The following is a 19,526-nucleotide window of genomic DNA, read 5'->3' on the forward strand; positions in this document are numbered from 1 at the left end:
TGGGAAGCCATCTGGTCCTGTTCTTCTTTTGTTTGTTGGAAGTTTTTTAATCACAGTTTCAATTTCAGATCTCGTGATTGATCCGTTCATCTTTTCTATTACATCTTGATTTAGTCTAGGAAGATTGTACTTTTGTAAGAATTTGTCTATTTCTTCTAGGTTTTCTGTTTTATTGGGATATAGTTGCATGTAGTAGTCTCTTAGGATCCTTTGTATTTCTGTGATATCTGTTGTTACTTCTCCTTTTTCATTTCTAATTTTATTGATTTGAGTCCTCTTTTTTGCTTGATAAGTCTGGCTAGGGGTTTATCAATTTTGTTGATCTTTTCAAAGAACCAGCTTTTCGTTTCATTGATCTTTTCTATGGTTTTCTTTGTTTCTATTTCATTGATTTCTGCTCTGATCTTTATTATGGCTTTCCTTCTACTAACTTTAGGTCTTGTCTGTTCTCTCTCTAGCTGCTTTAGATGTGAAGTTAGCTTGTTTATTTGCGCTTTTTCTTGTTTCCTGAGGTGGGCTTGTATTGCTATAAACTTTCCTCTTAGAATGGCTTTTGCTGCATCCCATAGGTTTTGGAGTGTCGTATCTTTGTTGTCATTTGCTTGTAGGTATTTTTAAATTTCCTCTTTGATTTCTTCAGTGATCCACTGGTTGTTTAGTAGCATGTTATTTAGTCTCCACGTGTTTGTGTTTTTTGCAGATTTTTTCTTGTTGTTGGTTTCCAGTTGTATAGCATTGTGGTCAGAAAAGATGCTTGATATGATTTCAATTTTCTTAAAGTTATCAAGGTTGGATTTGTAGCCCAGGATGTGATCAATCTTAGAGAATGTTCCATGTGCACTTGAGAAGAATGTGTATTTTGTTGCTTTGGGATGGAATATCCCATAAATATCTATTAAGTCCATCTGGTCTAATGCTTTATTCAGGGCCTGTGTTTCCTTATTGATTTTCTGTCTGGATGCTCTGTCCATTGCAGTAAATGGGGTGTTAAATTCCCCCACTATTATTGTGTTATTGTCGACTTCTCCTTTTAAGGTTGTTAGCAGTTGCCTTATATATTGTGGTGAACCTATGTTGGGTGTGTAGATATTTAAAATTGGTATATCTTCTTCTTGGATTGATCCTTTGATGATTATGTAGTGACCTTCCTTGTCCCTTAAAATATTCTTCATTTTAAAGTCTATTTTGTCTGATATGAGTATTGCTACTCCAGCTTTCTTTTGATTCCCTTTTGCATGGAATATTTTCTTCACTTTCAATTTGTATGTGTCCCAAGAAGTGAAGTGGGTCTCTTGAAGACAACATATAAATGGGTCTTGTTTTTGTAGCCATTCAGCAAGTCTTTATCTTTCAGTTGGGGCATTTAGTCCATGAACATTTAAGGTAACTATTGATATGTATGTCCTTATTGTCATTTTTATTAATTGCTTTGGATTTGTTTTTGTTGGTCTTTTTTCTTCTTCTGTTCTCTCCTCTTGTGGTTTGATGACTATCGTTAGTCTTGTACTTGAGTTGATTTTTCTTATTTGTTTGTGTATTGACTGTAGATTTTTGGTTTGCAGTTATTCTGAAGTTTTGATATAAGACTCTCTGTGTATACAAGATTGTTTTGTTGGTCTCTTAATTGCAAGTGCATCTCCAGTGTCCTGCATTTGTACCCTTCTCTTATCACGATTTCTGATTTTAGTGGTATAATTGTACATGGATGATTTCGTATCTTTACTGTATATATACCTTTACTGGTGAGCCTTGTCCTTTATGATATTTTTGTTTCTGGTTGCAGCCTTTTCTTTTCTGTCTAGAGAATTCCCTTTAGTATTTGTTGTAAGGCAAGTTTAGTGTTGCTGAATTCTCTTAGCCTTTGCTTATCTGTGAAGCTTTTGATATCTCCTTCCAATCTGAATGAGAGCCTTGCTGGGTAATGTAATCTTGGTTGGAAGTTTTTTCCTTTCATCACATTAAGTATATCATGCCACTCCCTTCTGGCCTGCAGAGTTTCTGCTGAAAAATCTGCCAATAACCTTATTGGGGTTCCTTTATGTGTTATTTGTTTCTTTTCCCTAGCTGCTCTCAAGATTTTCTCTTTAATTTTTGTCCATTTGATTAATATGTGTCTCGGGGTATTCCTCCTTGGGTTTATTTTGTATGGTACTGTACGTTGTGCTTCCTGGATTTGAGTGAGTGGTTCCTTTCCCATGTTAGGGAAGTTTTCGGCTATTATCTCTTGGAATATTTTTTTGTTCCCCTCTCTCTCTATTCTCCTTTTAGCACCCCTATAATATGGATGTTGGGGCATTTAACATTCTCGCAGAGTTCTCTGAGACTCTCTTCATTTGTTTTAAATCTTTTTTCTCTTTTCTGTTCTGCATCTGTAATGTCCACTAATCTGTCTTCCACCTCGCTTATTCGTTCTTCTGCCTCCTGTAATCTGCTGTTAGCTGTATTTTTTATTTCAGTTATTGTATTTTGCATTCTCTTCTTGTTTTATATCTTACATCTCTTTGCTCAGTATTTCCTGTAAATTATCCATCTTTGCCTCCAGTTTATTTCCAGTGTCTTGCATCTTCTTCAGCATCAACAGTCTAAAGTCTTTTTACTGGAGGCTGAGAATCTCATCACTTAGCTGATTTTCTGGGGGTTTTTCTTCCTCCCTCATCTGAGTTATAGTTCTCTGTCTTTTCATATTTATAGGTTTTTGGTGTGGTGACCTTTTTGCAGATAATACAGTTGTAGCCCCTCTTACTTCTGATATCTGCCCCCCTTGTGGCTGAAGTCAGTATGGGGGCTTGCTGTAGGCTTCCTGATGGGAGGGGCTGATGCCTGCCCACTGGTAGGTGGAGCTGATTCCTATCCCTCTGGTGGGTGGGGCTTTGCCTCTGGGTGAGATTAGAGGCAGCTGTGTGCTTGGAGAGTCTGTAGGCAGCCTGTTTACTGAGGGGCATGGCTGTAATCCCACCTGGATTGTTGTTTGCCCTGGGACTTCTCAGCACTGTCTGATGAGTGGGGTCAGATTTTCCCAAAATGGCTACCCCCAGAGAAAGGCATGCTGTGGAATATTCCTGAGAGCTTTGCTTCCAATGTCCTTCCCCCACAACAAGCCATATTCACCCGTTTTCCTAGGAGGTCCTCCAAGAACTGTGGTCAGGTTTGACCCAGATTCCTATGGAGACTTTGCTTTGCCCTAGGACCCAGTGCACGTGAAAGTCTGTGTGCCCCTTTTAAGAATGGGGTCTCCATTTCCCCCAGTCCTGTGGAGCTCCTGCACACAAGCCCCACTGGCCTTCAATGCCACATGCTCCGCGGCTCTTTCTCCCAGGGCCAGATTCCCACACATGGGAGTTTGACGTGGGGCTCAGAACTCTCACTCCTGTAGGTGAGTCTCTGCATACCAGTTACTTTCCAGTCTGTGGGGCTTCCCACCTGGGAGGTATGGGGTTGCTTATACCACGTAATATCCCCTCCAACATCTTGATGTGGCCTCCTCTTTGTCTTTTGGGGTAGGATATCTTTTTGAAAGTTTCCAGTGCATTTGGTTGAAGATTGCTCAGCATTTGGTTGTAAATTTTGTTTTTTTTTAGGAAAGAAGTTGAGCTCCAGTCCTTCTGTTCTGCCATCTTAATCCCCTCCCTCAATCTGACTTTGAAATGAATATATATGCCAGTTCTTTTTCTTTCCTTTCCTTATCTCATTCTCTTACTATCTAGCACATGTGAACAGTGGCTAACTTTATATTTCACTATTTAGTTTACAGAATGTCAGTGGAGATCTCTCTCTCTCTAGATGAGGAACTTCACACAAAGATGGATAAAGTGACATGTGGGGTTTGAATCCTCCACTGGGGAGAGTTTTGGTGCACTGCTTGTTATAGAAGGGATCTAGCATCAAGGAACATGATTGATATTTTTTAAACAGAAGTTTTAAATACAGCTGTGTTAATAAATGCCAAATTGATGATGATGAGTGGACTCAAAGTGGTTTGTACTCTGTTAACTCATTAAGCTAGAATTCTGTTTCCCAGTATTTTTTTCCCCGTATGATTCTGGGTTAAAGTTGGCCAAGAGAGGAATTTGTGTAATATTTGGAAGGCAGAATTAGCAAAGCCATTACTCTGTGAAGGTCATCATGCTTAGATGTGGTAACAGCAGAGAGAATAGTGGGTCCAAATTGTCCTCACTCTCCTCTGCCATGTTTCTGGTTCTTCTTCCAAATGGCCAGATTTTACTCCTAATTGCTGACCCTGTTGACAAACAGTGGTCCCCGGGTTACCAGCAGATGCTTGGCAGAATACTGTCAAGGCAGTTGCTACCCAGGTACAGCTTCCTATAGACATTCCCAGAAGCCTTTCCTCCTCAGTCTCATTGTGGCAGTTGGACAAGGTGGATTCTTGGATTATCTGACTGATGACTCCTCTGATTCTCCAACTTCTCTCCTAAACCTTCATTTCCCCAGCTTCTCCTACAACTACCTAAGATATAATTCCTATAATAAATCCCTTTCTCATATGTGATAGTGATTCATTTTCCCTCATCAAAACTTGACTAGTATGAAAAGGAGAAAGTCCTGATGGATTTTGAGCCTGTTCTATCTGCTTCTGAGGCCCAGTTACAATCTTATGCTTCCTGTATTTAGTTGCTTACCCATTATTTGAAATCTATTTACGAATAGTGTAATTTTTCCTAAGCACACTTGAGTTAGTTTCCAGGTATTTATGATTAAAAAAAAACTGTAACCAATATTGTATGGCAATGTTAATTATGGATCTCTTGTATTTCTTCATGCTTGTAAGCAGAGACACAGAATGCCAAACTCTTTTTAAGCAAATAGTCCTGAAATATATTGTGGCTTCCTATGGTGTAAAGGGTAGGCATGCTTACTGCCCATTATAAAATACTTGGTTCCCCAAACTCAGAGTCACTTTCCTGTTATGCAGTCCACCAGGTGGGTGTTATTTGGGCCTCTTCTCACTGCCCTGTAAGAACTAGGATCAGGAAATGATGCAAAAATGAAGATACTCTGCTATTGCTATTGCTATGAATAATAAACTGTCCTTTGTCACTGACCTAAGAGACATGAAACTGTTGCAAGTTAACTTGTCAGCTGGTACAGATGGTGAAAAATCCTTCACAGTTCTTGAAAATAAGATTATTTTAGACTTGTAATTTCACATGTAATACTCATTAGGCTTTTCAAAGAGAACAACAAATATACCTATGATACAAAGTAACATTTTAATAAACAAGTAAATGTATTAGGTTGTGAAAATTATCAATTTATTATATCACTACAGTGTAAAAATTACTTTAAGTGTGAAGATCTCTTCTCATTTATAATGACTACGAATTTGGTTAGGATGCCTCAGTTATAGCACAAGAAACAAATTCTTGTTTTATACAGAAAGCATAATTTAAAAATTACAAGGATACTTTACCAAAGCTAAGGAAAAAAGTTAAAAACAGGCCTTGAGAATGATGGCCAGTAAAAGAAGTCAAATCTTCTTAGCTCAAGCCAAAAAGGGAATTTATAGTTAGGATACAAGTGTGCCTTACTAAGCAAGAGCAGGATTCATGGAATAAGGGAATGTAGCACTGTGAGAAAGCCAAGAATCACATTCTCCTGACCTCTTATATCTTTTCTTCACTTTGTAAATATTTCACTGCTCTCTCTCACTGCAGATTTGCTGTTTTTTTCTTCCTAAACCACAAGGTTGGACATGGCAGCCCTATAGCACATATATACACCATGTGTAAGTTTCTGGGCCAAGGCTCCAATAAGCACTACAGCAGCAACCCAGACTGCAGCAGTGACAATACAGCGTAGAGGTTTTGCTATTAATTGCAGCGTGCCTGCCCCCTTAAGGATTTCTAAGAAAAAAAAAAAAAAGAAAGAAAATTATTTTCTGGATTCTTCACAGTGTTCCAGGGTCCCCTAGAGGTGCAAAATTATACTGCTTACAAAAATCATGACATGTATACATGTATGTGTAACTGGGTCGCCATGCTGTATAGTAGAAAATTGACAGAACACTAAACCAGCTGTAATGGAAAAAAAATTAAAATCATTATATAAAAAAAATAAAAAGAAAAGAAAAAAAATCATGACATAAAAAGATTTAAATGGTGGAATTCCTGTTGTTGCTCAGTGGAAACAAAACCAACTAGTATCCATGAGGATGTGGGTTCGATCCCTGGCCTCACTCAGTGAGTTAAGAATCCAGCACTGCTGTGAGCTGTGGTATAGGTCACAGATACAGTTCGGATCCTGAGTTGCTGTGGAGTAGGCTGGTGGCTGTAGCTCTGATTCAACCCCTAGCGTGGGAACTTCTATATGCTGCACCTGTAGCCCAAATAGATAGATAGATAGATAGATAGATAGATAGATAGATAGATAGATAGATAGATAAAGATTTAAATGGTGATTTATTTAAAATTCAGCAGCGGTGATGGAAGTATTCTACCCAGCCTTACCCACATTGAAATAAAACTAAAAATATCTAAAGTATAAAGAAATGCTGTGAATGTTTTACTAAAAATGTATTTGTGCTGAAGATTTCTTAAATTATTTCTTCTATGTGTTGAAATACATTTGTATTATTTACTATGTCCTTTGATATTGCTCTAGTTCTTATAATTTCATTTCTAGAAATAATCGGCAAGGTAAGTAGAACCACTCTATCATAAAGAACAAGAAAAGCAATATTAGTATGGGCATGTTAAGAGACTCGGAAGTTGGTAATTCAGTTTTAACTTTACATGATTTCAGAGTACACAAAGTTTCAAAAGAAAAAAGTCATTCAATATTATGTTGAAGGTTTTGTATTTCAACCTCTGTATTTCTTCGTGTAAATATTTCCTTAATGCTGCCATCTTTCTGATCATCATAAAGTGTCATATTTAGTACATTTCCAGTACATTCTTCTAGTGGAATGGTTGATAAGTATGAAAATACTTTTTCCATTAGAGGCTCCCCGAGAAAAGGCACTGGAGGACTCTTTTTTGCTAGAGGATCATCAGAAAACCAGTCATCAGCTACTTCTATACTTTGGCTGTAATAAGAATCAGATGGCAATGTTGATAAGCTTAAGGTAACACTGCTGGGATTTGTTGCCGAGCTAGTCTCTGAGGGATCACAAATGACCTTTTTTGTTGCAAGGCAGAATTCATCTTTAGAGTGATCTTTAATTGCTGTAAAAAATTAGATTTACTATGAATATTACATATTCACAAGCAAAATCTTAATTATAAGAATAATGTTACTTTTTAAAATTCAAACTCTGTTAATGGTTTTAATGAACATGATGATGCTAGAGTGAAAATTCTGAGTTACTATCATCATCTGTACATGTAACTGGGAATCAGAAACATTTTCATGATAATCAAGAGTATAAAAGTCTATTCTAAATAAAGTCAACTTGTTTTAATAGGAGAAAATTCTAAACAGGCTAGAAATCTCAGTTCTGGAATGTCCCTTAAAATCAGAAATGGTGGGTAGGTTCTTAAATAGCTAAATATTATCTTATTTTTCAAAACTATATTTTAAAATAATGCCTTCTTAAGCAGGTAGATTACAAAATGTTTGATCCACAATGGAAAGGGCCTGAGTTCACTTTATACCAAGTAATGACCAACATTGTGCCTTACAATTTACAGAGCAGTTCGATATACTTCCAGATCTCATTTATCCTCTCAGTTATTCTTTGAGGTAGTTATTAGCTCCACTTCACAAAAGCTAAGACTGAGACTTAGAGATCTGACCCACCAAAATCAGATACGAAGTGGACCTCAATATAGAACTGTGTTACCCTAAGTCTCAGCTTCTCTCATTACATTATTTATGCTCCACAGTTGGTAAATAAAAAATGTTAAGTTTTGGAAAATATCACATTTATACATTATAAAATATTTTTATAATATTTTACATATTATTTTTTTATATTACTATATAACATTTATTTTAAAGTTGTCTAAAATACTTTGTTACATTTTATATTTGGCATTTCTACAATTATGTAGGAGGGTAATATTTTGAGGTAATAGGTCAATATGCAAAGGTTACAAAACCCTCATGTATGTCTTTTGAGTCTCCATCATTACTACATGGCATTGACTATGATATCTCTGGGTATACATATGAAAAAAAAATTAATAGTTCACATTTTAACTTGATAGGACACTGCAAGGTTCATTTTCTTAAAAAAATGCCCATTCATATACCAATAAATCAAAGTTTCCCTTGAATTTTTTTATGGTTTTAAAAAATATTTAGATAACATTTAGGATAGTCTCTTGATTCTTTAAGATATGAATTGCTAGAAGCTGATTATGATTTCTTTTAATAAATTGAGAAAAATACCTTTTATACGTGCTGTTTCCTTTCTTCTTTGCTCCTCCTACACAAAAAAATGTTATTTATGTTTTAAAAATGAATAGTTTTAAAACAATTTCTTTCATATATTTGATATATACCTATATAAGAATAACAATACATTTTTAACATCATACTGAATTTTTGATAGAATCCTGTTTTTTCCCATGATATAAATTTATTTCACCAAAATATATTTACAGGAAAGAAAATGTGTTGAGCTATCATCTGAGAAGAATGTGAATTGGTTCAAGAAGGCAGTCTCCAGGATAGGGAATGAAAGGGTGAAATAAAGTTCAACAGGATTATTTCTCTCCATCCTCACTAACTTAAGTCTCTTGGTTAGAACTAGAGAGGGCTTAAAAAAGTGATTATAATTCCTAGACTTACTTATTCTATTAACTAACAACAACAACAAAGTGAATTCTGGCTGAAGGCTTTTATAAAAATGCAGCTATTCTTTTGAAGCAAATAAAATATTTGATCAAACAATACATTCCAGATGTGTTCTGGGTAGCACAGTGGTGTAGCTGCTCTCAAACCCAGGGCATCAGAATCACCTGGTGTGCTTATTAAATGCTGATTCAGTGGGGTGTAGGAGTCTGCTTTGTAACACACTCCACAAGTGGTTCTGATTCAGTTCAGCTTTTCCTTAGATCACTAGATAAACAATGGGCTAGTGCACGGCGTGTTTGGTATGCCGTGAGTGAAGATGAAGCTGGAGAAGTAATAAGACTGTCTTCTATGTTCTGGGGGAACAGTGTTAGCACACTATGCTGATCTTCATTGTCCTAGTAGTCCAAAAGGCTTGTTAGGATAGAAATATACATAAGGTGTTCATATATGTAGGATAACACATAAGCACGTTCACACAACCTACTTTACTTTTCAGTCATTTTCACCTTTTATTAATATAAATGCCAGTATAGGCTCCTTGATTCACCTTGCCTGGACTTAGGACCAATTGAATTTGTGACTCCTGAATAAACAGAACATTGCTTCTCAGATTTTCATGTGTGTTTATCTATGTTTTACCTGGGGGAACTTGTTAAAATGTAGATTCTAACTCAGTAGGTCTGTGGTAGGGTCTGAAATTCTGCATTTCTAACTCACCTTGGCTCCCAGGTGATGCTGATATTGTTGGTCTGAGGGCCACAGATTGATTAAAACTCTAGGCAACGAAGGGAATGACAAAATGGGCATTCTTACATATTGCTACATATAAATACGTAAAATTTTTCTGGAGGGCAATTTAACAAATCCACTTTCAGAAATTTATTATTTTATTTTATTTTATTTTTTTGCCCTTCTTTTAGGGCCACATGTGCGGCATATGGAGGTTCCCAGGCTAGGGGTCAAATCAGAGCTACAGCTACTGGCCTACACCACAGCCACAGCAATGCAGGATCTGCACCTGCGACCTACACCACAGATCATGGCAACACTGGATCCCCGATCCACTGAGCAAGGCCATGGATTGAACCTGCATCCTCATGGACACTAGTCAGATTCATTTCTGCAGTTACACAACAGGAACTCTGCACTTTTAGAAATTTATTATGCCAGGTAAATAATTTTGGGTTTGTGTAAATATTCAGCTACCAGAATGTTCATCATCCTAACACTGTTTAGCATTTTTTAAATCTACAATTTAAAATTCTAAGAGTAAGGAAATAGTTAAATATGTTATACATAGATAGTAATACAATGAGTATTCTTTCAGAAAAGATGCTATAGTATCAGAAATAAGGACTCAAAAAATGATGGGGACATAAAAAGACAGAGGAATAATATTGAACAAGTGGATCACTGGTTAAATTTAGGAAATTTTGAGCATCAAAATAATGATAGTAATGGATTATAATCTGCTGAATAAAATAGAAATCATTGAATCTATATTGATAATAAATAAATAAAATGAGGAAGGAGGGAAAGTTTCTTCCTTACAGTAGAAAGCCAAATGTCAAATATGGATGAGATTGGTAGAATTAGAAAATCCTCATTTTGGAGTTCCCATTGTGGCACAGTGGAAACGAATCCAACTAGGAACCACGAGGTTATGGGTTCAATCCCTGGCCTCTCTCAGTGGGTTAAGGATCTGGCGGTGTGAGCTATGGTGTAGGTCACAGATGTGGCTGGGATCCTGCATTGCTGTGGCCGGGGTGTAGGCCGGCAGCTGTAGCTCCGATTGGAACCCAAGCCTGGCAACCTCCGTATGCCCTGAAAAAAAAAAAAAAGAAGAAGAAGAAAGAAAGAAAAAAAAAGAAAATCTTCATTTTGTTACAGTTTTGTAAAGATTAGATCAAGCAACAATATATAGATAGTAAGTAGAGTTTGATGAGAGAAGGATATTTAAATGTTTTCAAAGTGTTATCACACAGATCGTTTATTAATTGCAAGAGTACAAACAGAAATAATACAGTGAGGGAAGAACAGACATCACCTTGATTGTGTGAACAAATAAAATCAGTAGTAAAGAGCAGATGTACAGTGCATGCTTTCAGATGTGATAAACTAAATCTGCCATAAGGAAAAGCCACATTAGGAACATTCTATGATTTATAAAATAATTGGCTTATGGAGTTCCCGTCGTGGCGCAGTGGTTAACGAATCCGACTAGGAACCATGAGGTTGCGGGTTCGGTCCCTGCCCTTGCTCAGTGGGTTAACGATCCGGCGTTGCTGTGAGCTGTGGTGTTAGGTTGCAGATGCGGCTCAGATCCCGCGTTGCTGTGGCTCTGGCGTAGGCCGGTGGCTCCAGCTCCGATTCGACCCCTAGCCTGGGAACCTCCACATGCCGCGGGTGCGGCCCAAGAAATAGTAACAACAACAACAAAAAAATTGGCTTATATTCTTCAAAAATGTCAGTATCATTCAAGGACAAATAAAGAACATTTTAAGCTATTTTAAACTAAATAATTATGAAAACAAAACATTAAAGTTGTGGGATGCAACAAAAGTGCTTAGGGGAAAATTTAAATATTAAATGTTTATACTATAAAAGAATAAAAATCTAAGAATGATAAAATGTAAAACTCCAGGCAAGACTGATTTAGAAAACAGAAATATAATCAGGAATAAAAAGAGTGCCACCACTAAGATTCTATAGATTTTAGAAAGATAATAAGAGGAAACGATTTAAAACTTTCTGCTAATAAATTTAACAACTAGATAAAATGGATAAATTCACTGAAAAAGACTTCTAAAGCATACAAAGTAGAACATTTAAATAGTCACATATTTATTAAAAGGGCTAAATTCACAGGAAAAAATATTCTCTTGAAGAATTCTACAACACAAAATTTTTTCAGAATGTAGAAGAACAGGAAACATCTCTCAACTGCTTTGTGACCAGAATTACTGTGATATTGAAACCTAATAAAATATTACAAGATAAGAAAATTACAAAATAATATCCCTCAACATAGATGCAAAAATTAAAATATACTATTAAATCGAATCCAGTGGAGTTTATTCCAGGAATATATGGTTGGTTTAACACTTGAAATTCATGTAATTCATATTAAGAAAATAAAAGAAAAAACCCTCGTGAACAATTTCAAAAGACGCAGAAAAAGCAAAATTCAGTAAAACTTTGTGGCAAAACAAACTAAAAAACAACCAGAAAAACCTCTCAATAAACTAGAAATGAAGGGAATGTCCTCAATCTGACAATATGCTATTAAAATCCTAAAGCTAACCTCCTATTTAATGATGAAGAGTTGATGTATTCTCTCAAGATCATAATATAAAAGGGTAGCTGCTCTCACTACCTGTATTTATCATTATACTGGAAGTCTTACCAGATATAATAAGATGAAAAAATAAAATAAAAGCATAAAGATTGGAAAAGATATAAAACTGACATTTTTCACAGATGACATAATTGTGTATGAAGAAACCTTTTGCGGTCCTCAAAAAAACTCCTAGAATAAATACATTTATTTATAAAGATCACAGAACACAGGTCAATTGTAATAAAGATGGCAATTCACTACAAACTAATCTACAGTTGTTATTCTCATAATGATCTCAACAAGATTATTTCTAGCTAGAGATAAGTTTACTTTAAAATTTATAGACACTCACAAGAAGAGGAAAACATAAAACAATGTTGAAAAAGAATGAAATTAGAGAAATTATGCTGTTTAATTTTATACTTTACTATATAGCCAGAGTGTGGCAGAGATAGACACATAGGTCAATGAAAGAAGAGAAGCAGAATCCAGAAAGAGACTCATATATATGCTGAACAGATTTTTTGACAAAAGCTGCAAAAGAAATTCAATGGAAGAGTATAGTCTTTTTAATAAATAATGCTGGAACAATTAGACATCAATACCCCCAAAACAAATTTGATTTAAACCGTAAAAAAATAACTAAAAATGGATCAAAGGTAGGAACATGCAAAGTAAAATGGTAATATCCAAAACAATCTTGAAAAAAAAAGTGGAGAACTTTCCTAATATCAAAACTTACTACAAACTACAGTATTGAGAGAGTGGTATTGGTATAAGGATGGATATGTAGATCAACAGAAGAGAACTGAAATTCCACGAACAAATGCTCTTATTTACAATCACTTGATTTTTGATAAGGGTGATAAGACAATTTGATGGGAAAAGAACAGTCTTTTCAACAAATGGTGTTGGGACAACTAGACATATACACAAATATATGAAGCTGGACCCATACCACAAACCATATTAAAAAAAAAACTAGCTCAAAATGGACCATTTATATATAAGAGCTAAAACTATTAAACAGAATAAAACATATGCATACTTATTTATTTATTTATTTATATCTGTGGAAAGCTTTATTTGTGCCATATATTTCAGATATGTGAGATCATGTTATTTGTCTCTTTCTGACTTACTTAGTATGAGAGTCTCTAGTTCCATCCACATTGCTGCAAATGGCATTACCTCGTTCTTTTTTATGGCTGAGTAGTATTCCATTGCGTATATATACCACATTTTCCTAATCCATTCATCTGTCGATGGGATATTGAGGTTGTTTCCGTGTCTTGGCTATTGTGAATAGTGCTGCAATGAGCATATGAGTGCATGTATCTTTTTCAAGGAAAGTTTTGTCCAGATATGTGCCCAAGAGTGGGATTGCTGGGTCATATGGTAGTTCTATTATTTATCTTTTTAGGGCCACACCCATGGCAAATATAAGTTCCCAGGCTAGGGGTTGAATTGGAGCTGCAGCTTCTGGCCTATGCCACAGCCACAGCAACACCAGATCAGAGCCATGTCTGCAATCTACACCACAGCTCACAGTAATGCCAGACCCTTAACCCACTGAAGGCCAGGGATCAAACCTGGGTCCTCATGGTTACTAATCAGTTTCGTTACTGCTGAGCCACAACAGAAACTCCCATTTTTTTAAATTAATTTTATTACATTTATAGTTGTACAACAATCATCAAACCAAATTTTATAGCATTTCCATCCAAACCCTCAGTGCATCCTCCACCCCCCAAACTGTCTCATTTGGAAACCGTAAGTTTTTCAAAGTCTGTGAGTCAGTATCTGTTCTGCAAAGAAGTTCAATCTGTCCTTTTTTCAGATTCCACATGTAAGTGATAGCATTTGATGTTGGTGTCTCATTGTCTGATTGACCTCACTTAGCATGATAATTTCTAGGTTCATCCATGTTGCTGCAGATGCTGATATTTCATTCCTTTTAATGGCTGAGTAATATTCCGTTGTGTATATGTACCACATCTTCTTGATCACTCCTCTGTCAACGGACATTTAGGTTGTTTCCATGTCTTGGCTATTGGCTATTGTATATAGTGCTGCAATGAACACTGGAGTACATGTTTCTTTTCAAGTCATGTTTTTCTCTGGATAGGTGCCCAGGAGTGGGATTGCTGGATCAAATGGTAATTCTTGTCTTTTCTGAGGCATCTCCATACTGTTTTCCACAGTGGTCCATTTTTATATTTAATTAAAGTGTAGTTGATTTACAATGTTGTGCCAGTTTCTGCTGTAGAGCATAGTGACCCAGTCATGTGTGTGTGTGTGTGTGTGTGTGTGTGTGTGTGTGTGTGTGTGTGTGTGTGTGTGTGTGTGTTTACAAAGACATATACATTCTTTTTCTCATATTATCTTCCATCATGGTCTATTCCAAGAGTGGATATAACTCCCTGTGCTGTAGAGTAGGATCTCATTGCTTATCCATTCTAAACGTTAATAGTTTGCATCTACTAACCCCAAATTCCCAGTCCACCCCACTCCCTCCTCCTTCCCCCTTGGCAACAAGAAGTCTGTTTTCCATGTTTATGAATGTTTCTGTTCTGTAGATAGGTATGTTTGTGCCGTATTTTAGATTCCACATAAGTGATATCATATGATATTTATCTTTCTCTTTCTGACTTCACTTTCTATGAGAATCTCTAGCTGCATGCCCATTTTTTGATTGGGTTGTTCGGGGTTTTTTTTTGCCGTTGTTGAGTTGTATGAGTTGTTTTCTACATTTTGGAGATTAAGCCTTTATCGGGTGCATAGTTTGCCAAGATTTTCTCCCATTCTGTGTGTTGTCTTTTCATTTTTTTGTTTATGGTTTCTTTTGCTGTGCAAAAGCTTTTGAGATTAATTAGGTCCCACTGGTTTATTTCTGTCTTTATTGTCATTATTCTTGGAGGTGGATCAAACAAAATATTGCTGCAATTTATGTCAAAGAATGTTCTGCCAGTGTTTTCCCCTAGGAGTTTTATAGTATCTGGCCTTACATTTAGGTCTTTAATCCATTTTGAGTTAATTTTTGTGTATGGTGTTAGAGAATGTTCTAATTTCTTTATTTTACATGTAGATTTCCAGCTGTCCAGTTTGAGTTTGGGAGTGTTCCCTTCCTCTGCAAATACTGGAAGAGTTTCAAAAGGAGTTAACTCTTCCATGAATGTTTGACAGAATTTGCCTGTGAAGCCATTAGGTCCCGGACTTGTTTTTTGGAAGTTTTGCAATCACAGTTTCAATTTCAGTACTTGTGATTAGTCTATTCATATTTTGTTTCATCCTGGTTCAGTCTTGAAAGAGTGTATTTTTGTAAGAATCTGTCCATTTCTTCTAGGCTGTCCATTTTATTAACATATATTTGCTTATAGTAGTCACTTATGATCCTTTGTACTTCTATAGTGACAGTTCTGCTTTTTCATTTCTAATTTTATTTAAAACCTTTTTTTTTCTTGATGAGTCTAGCTAAACATTTATTTTTTTATTTTTTATATTTTTGAGGAACCAATTTTTGGTCTCATTGATCTTCTCTATTGTTTTCTTGGTCTCTTTTATTTATGCTCTGATCTTTATGATTTCTTTCCTTCTACTAATTTTGGGCAGTGTCTGTTCTTCCCCTTTTAGTTGTTTAGGTGTAAGGTTAGGATATTTGAGATTTTTCTTGTTTACTGAAATAAGCTTACATTGCTCTAGACTTCCCTCTCAGAACTGCCTTTGCTATATTCTATAGATTTGGGATTTTGTTATGTTCAATGTCATTTTCTCCTAATATCTTTCAATTTCCCTTTTTATTTCTTCACTGTTCCACTGGTTGTTTAGTAGCATATTGTTTAGTTTCCAGGAGTTTCTGGGGGTTTTGCTATTTACTTCTTGTAGCTGATTTCTAGTCTCATAGCGTTGTGGTTGGAGAAAATGCCTGATATAATTTCAATTTTTAAAAATTTACCGAGGTTTGATCTGTGGCCCAAGAAGTGATCTATCCTGGAGAATGTTGCATGCACTTGAGTTGAATGTATATTCTGCTGCTTTGGAATGGAATGTTCTGTAAATATCAATTAAGTCTATCCAGCCTAGCATGTCATTTAAGGCCTATGTTCCTTTTTCAATTTTCCGTCTGGATGATATGTTCATTGAGATAAGTGGAGCGTTAAAGTCCCCCACTATTACTAAATTACTGCTGATTTCTCCTTTTATGGCTGTTAGCAGTTGCCTTATATATTGTGGTGTTCCTATGTAGGGTGTATGTGTATATACAATTGTCATATCTTCTTCTTGGATTGCCCGTTTGACCATCATGTAGTGTCTTTGTCTCTTGTGACCTTTATTTTAAAGTCTATTTTGCCCGATAAGAGTATTGCTACTCCAGCTTTCCTTTGATTTCCATTTGCGTGTAATACCTTCTTCCTTCCCCTTTCTTATAATCAACATATATATGGGTCTTGTTTTGTACCCATTAGGCCAGTCTATGTTTTTTGGTTGCAGCGTTTAATCCATTTACGTTCACTGTAATTATGGATATATATGTACTTATTGCCAATTTCTTAATGTTTTGGATTTATTTTAGATCTTTTTTCTTTTTCTTTTTTTTTTTTTTGTCTTTTTGCTATTTCTTGGGCCTCTCTCACGGCATATGGAGGTTCCCAGGCTAGGGGTCGAATCGGAGCTATAGCTGCCAGCCCACGCCAGAGCCACAGCAACACAGGATCCGAGCCACGTCTGCGACCTACACCACAGCTCACAGCAACGCCAGATCATTAACCCACTGAGCAAGGGCAGGGATCGAACCCGCAACCTCATCGTTCCTAGCCAGATTCATTAACTACTGAGCCACGACGGGAACTCCTAGATCTTTTTTCTTTGCTGCTTTTGTTCTCTTTCTTGATGTGTTGACTATATTTAGTGTTGTATTTGGTTTTCTCTTTTTTTATGGTCTGTCTAATGCAGTTTTTTGGTTTTTGGTTCTTATTAGATTAAAAAAGTTTTTTTATTACAGTTGATTTACAATGTTCTGTCAATTTCTGCTATAAAGCAAAGTGACTCAGTACATACATATACATTCTTTTTTATATTATCTTCCGACATGTTCTATCACAAGATTTTATATAGTAATCTGAATATGTACAGAATTGTTTTAGTTGATCTCTTAACTTCAAGTGCATTTTCAATGTTCTGCATTTGTTCTCTTCTCATGCTTGCTAGTTTTGATATATGTGTCAAAGGGTGATTTCTTACTTTTTTTTTTTTTGGTATTTTTAGGGCCACACCTGTGGCATACAGAGGTTCCCAGGCTAGAAGTCAAATCTGAGCTGTAGCCGCTGGCCTAATGCCACAACCATGGCAATGCCAGATCTATGACCTACACCACAGCTCACAGCAATGCTATAGTGTTAACCCACTGAGTGGTGCCAGGGATTGAACCCACATCTTCATGGATACTAGTTGGGTTAGTTACCACTTAGCCACAATGGGAATGCCTCATTTGTAATTTTCTTGTTTCTAATTGTGGCCTTTTCTTTTCTGTCTAGAGAAGTTCCTTTAGTAGCTGTTGTAAACCTAGTTTGGAGGTCCTGAATTCTCTTAGCTTATACTCGTCTGAAAAGTTTTTGATCTCTCCAATCTCTCCATCAAATCTTTTTTTTTTTTTTTTGTCTTTTGGTTTTTTTAGGACCACCCCCCCACACACACGGCATATGGAGGTTCCCAGGCTAGGGGTTGAATCGGAGCTGTAGCTGCCAGCCTACACCACAGCCACAGCAACACAGGATATGAGCCCCGTCTGTGACCTACACCACAGCTCAGGGCAATGCCAGATCCTTAACCTACGGAGTGAGGCCAGGGATCAAACCTGCATGCTCATGGATGCTAGTTGCGTTTGTCAATCACTGAGCCATGACGGGAACTCCATCCATCAAATCTGAGTGAGATCCTTGCTGGTTAGAACATGCTTGGTTCTAATGTTCCTCCCCTTCATCACCTTAAATATATCTTGCCATTATTCTAGCTTGCAGAATTTCTGCCGAAAAATCAGCTGTTATTCTTATGAGGAGTTTCCTTGTATGTTATTTATTGCCTTCCCCTTGTGGCTAGAACTTTTTTTCAGTTTGATGAGTATGTTTCTTGCTATTTTTCCTTGTGTTTATCCTGTATGGTATTCTCTGTGCTTCCTCGACTTTAGTGAGTGCTTCCTTTTCCATATTAGGGAAGTTTTCAGCTATAATCTCTTCAAATATTTCCTCTGGTCCTCTTTTCTCCTCTGGAACCCCTATGATGTGAAAATTTTTATGTTTAATGTTGTCCCAGAGGACTCCTAGACTATTGATTCTTTTATTTTTTCTTTATTCTTTTCTGTGGCAGTGATTTCACCACTGTCTTCCACCTCACTCACTTGTTCTTCTACCTCCATTATCCTGCTATTGATTCCTTCTAATGTATTTTTAATTTTAGATATTGTGCTATTCATCTTAGTGTGCTTATTCTTCAAATCTTCTAGCTCTTTGTTATACATTTCTTGTAACCTCTCAATCTATGCCTCCAATATTTTTCTGATATCTTTGATCATCTTTACTATTATCACTCTGAATTCTTTTTCAGGTAGATTGCCTATCTCCTCTTCATTTAATGGCTTTTGTGTGTTTTCATCTTTGTCTGAAAGCTATTTTTTTGTCATCTCACATTGTCTAACTTTCTATGTTTATTGTCTCCTTGAGAGTAGGTGTGTAGATGCAGAAGCTGGTGCCCAGTACATGTGGTGGTGCCTCACATTTATCCAGAGCATGTGATGGGAGCAGGAGTATCACACTACCTCTCCTTGAGCCAGATAGCTGTGAGGGATGGGGTCCATGAGGGAGGCAGTGGTTCACAGTTTATGGGACTGCTCTTGTCGTGGAGGTGGGGGGTTGCAGCAGCTCCATGACCCCTCCCACTTCCAGGCAGCCATCAGGATCATTTCCTGCAGGCTACAATGTCATCAGCTGCTCTTGCTGTCCCTCCCTTTGCCAGGGAGGCTTTCAGGACTGTTCTCTGTAGCCTCAGGGTTGGATGCTCTTCCCATGGACCCTCCCTTTGCTAGGCAGCTTGTGGAAATGGTCTCTGTATTCCCAAGGGTGGGGGCTGCCCCCGAGTTGTTGCTAGGCAGCAGCTTCTCAGGCTATGGATCCTGGAGCTGGAGCAGGTGGTGTCCTACTGCCTTAGAGCGCATGCAGGGAACAAGGTTGTAGTGGTGGATCCCAACCCTTCCCTCTAGCACCTCCAAACAATGGTACCTGGCCTCCAAGCCCATCTGGGTTTTCTCAGCTTACACCCTCAAATGTAATCACCTTAGACTCTAGTCCCTCTAGGCTGTTTCTGCACAGCCAACTCCAGTTTTTTCCCCTACGGTCAACCCTAGCTCTCTTGAGTCTGATCTCCAAAGCCCAAGTTT

The 19,526-nt window shown here is 36.9% G+C and overlaps 1 long non-coding RNA gene across 1 annotated transcript in view; it reads right to left on the reverse strand.

Moving 5' to 3' along the window:
* Positions 6,344 to 19,526, reverse strand: part of C6H1orf185 — a 113,448-nt gene continuing 100,265 nt past the window's right edge. Inside the window, exons 6-7 of the long non-coding RNA XR_002345416.1 lie at positions 8,350 to 8,386; positions 6,344 to 7,181 (exon numbers count right to left, since the gene is read on the reverse strand). This is a non-coding gene — a long non-coding RNA (chromosome 6 C1orf185 homolog). The remainder of the gene's footprint in view (positions 7,182 to 8,349; positions 8,387 to 19,526) is intronic.

The sequence above is a fragment of the Sus scrofa genome, chromosome 6 (genome assembly GCF_000003025.6).
Source record: "Sus scrofa isolate TJ Tabasco breed Duroc chromosome 6, Sscrofa11.1, whole genome shotgun sequence".
Taxonomy (NCBI): Eukaryota; Metazoa; Chordata; class Mammalia; order Artiodactyla; family Suidae; genus Sus; species Sus scrofa.